The sequence below is a fragment of the Anneissia japonica genome, unplaced genomic scaffold (assembly GCF_011630105.1).
Source record: "Anneissia japonica isolate Jap-2015-1 unplaced genomic scaffold, ASM1163010v1 scaffold287764_len353371_cov104, whole genome shotgun sequence".
NCBI lineage: Eukaryota > Metazoa > Echinodermata > Crinoidea > Comatulida > Comatulidae > Anneissia > Anneissia japonica.
The window spans coordinates 349,178-351,497 of record NW_022686317.1 but is presented as its reverse complement, the minus strand read 5'-3'; positions in this window follow the sequence as shown (position 1 = coordinate 351,497).

Sequence of the window (2,320 nt, the reverse complement as noted above, 5' to 3'; positions counted from 1 at the left end):
GACACCCATATAGGGTGTCTATAAAACAAAAGTTCAAATAATCTTGTAATTGTAATTATGATTTTGTGACAGCCTGGTTTAGTATCATTACAAAAAGCAAAAAAAAAATGTGGGTCTTTGTTTTTCGGGTCTTTGGTCTTCGATTTGTAAACACCTATAGGCCTAATAGGCCTACAGGGTGTCTACAATACAAATACCCTTCTTGATATTCCTCATTTTATTCCGATGAAATGATGAAATAGGTATTTGGCAATAGTTTTATGATGATTTTGAAATACTTCAATAAGATAGCTGAGAAATACTTGGAGGTCTTCATTTTTTAGGTCTTCGGTCTCCGTTTTATAGACACCCATATAATAGGCCTAGGGTGTCCATAAAACGAAGACCCTTGAAAATTTCAGAAACGTATGTTCAAAAAAATTTTGTGATTGCCTAGTGTATTATCGTTAAAATAAAAGAGAAAAAATAAGGATCTTCGTTTTTGGTCTTCGTTTTATAGACCCAACCACTCACTTGACTGACACGGTAAAAATTAGTATTATTATAAATAATACTAATAGGATATGGTAAAAATTTTCTTGTTATTTACCACAATACAGTACAGAACTACGGATAACCATCAATCAATCTGGGTGTACGGTCTAGGCTAACTAGGCTAGGCCTAGTAGTACACCGAAATAATACTAGGCCTTGGGCCTAGTCTAGCAGCAGCAAATCTGTCTGCCTGCTGGGTCGTGCTCAACGGATCAGTCAGTGAGTAGTCTAGTACAGTAGGCCTAGGCCTCCTACTAGCCTAATTACAGCATAGCCTCTCAGGCAAAACAATCTCTAGCCTATGTTTAGATGTATGAAAGAAGATACTTATAAACTTGCATGAATACTTCTCCATAAAAACTAAACTACCCTTATTAGCGTAAAGCTCGGTACAGCCCTTTTCAACTTTGTACCTTGCTTCAAAGAGTATACTATAAAGCTGCAAGAGGTCCGACTGCCCTTATTTTGTATACAGGTAATGGAACGTTAAGTACAGTACTCCCACGAAGGGGCGTGTCCTTCATAAGAAAGTAAAAGGCGTTCGTATTGAACGCGTGCTGCGTTTCGAATTCCAACATACATTCTATAAACGCGCAGCACGCGTTCGATATGAACGCACTTTACGTTCTTTTAAAGGCCACGCCCCTTTTGGGTAGTACTTTTTGAAATAGGATTGTGTTCCAAAGAATCCCCAGCAGTCAGACATCCTGCAGTTTTATACTCTTTGCTTGCTTGCCATAGCCAAATAAATTCATCACATTAAAGTATTCTTTAACATATATGTATAGATCTCATTGCAATTTAATAATCAGGGGCGGATTTAGGGGGGGCCGGCCCGGCCCCGGCCCTCCCCCCTTTTGGGAGATAAAAAAAAGGGAAAAAAAGAAAAAAAAAGAGAGAAAAAGAAAAAACTGATAGCCCAGAATGCCTCAAATGTTATGTTCGTGCGTCTAGAACACAAAAATTTCGCGGGGGCATGCCCCAGACCCCCTACGACAGTGTTGTCTCAATCGGCCCAACTTTCGGCCCCCGCTTCCGGCCCCCCCTTTTTGGACATTTCTGGATCCGCCCCTGTGATGTGTATTATTACAGTGCTAGTTCAACGAGGGAGTTATTGGTTCTACTACGGTCATTTCAGCAGCAATGTTTATACATAAAAGTTAAAAAAAAAACACATGTAGCTAGGTAAGTAATAGGACTACTATTGCAAATGAGACTATAGGGCCGCCTAAGGCTAGGTAGGTAAACATATCTGGCTAAACGACCTATCTAGTGTATCTAGGGTCTAGTGTAATAAATATGCATTTTTCATTAGTCGTTATACATGTTAAAAATTATTATTGTTAATACTAGTAATAATAAATATAAATATATAATAAATATATGGCAATAATATAAATATTTAACAACAAAATATATATGAATAAATTATTTAATTTTTATATATGTAATAGTTATTCTATTACCTACAGTATATTAAATAATATTAATGCATTCTATAAAAATTAAAATTAATAAATAATATAAATAAAATATAGACAAATGTAAATACTTATATACATACATACATATAAATAAATAACAAATATATTACAATATAAATATATTAAAAACAATATATTACAGTAACATAACATATTTAAAACATTAGAATATATATATAATATATATATAATATAATATTAAAAAAATAAATATAATAATTAATATATATATATATAATAGTAAAAAAGTAATAAATATATTGAAAACAATATATTACAGTAACATAACATATTTAAAACAT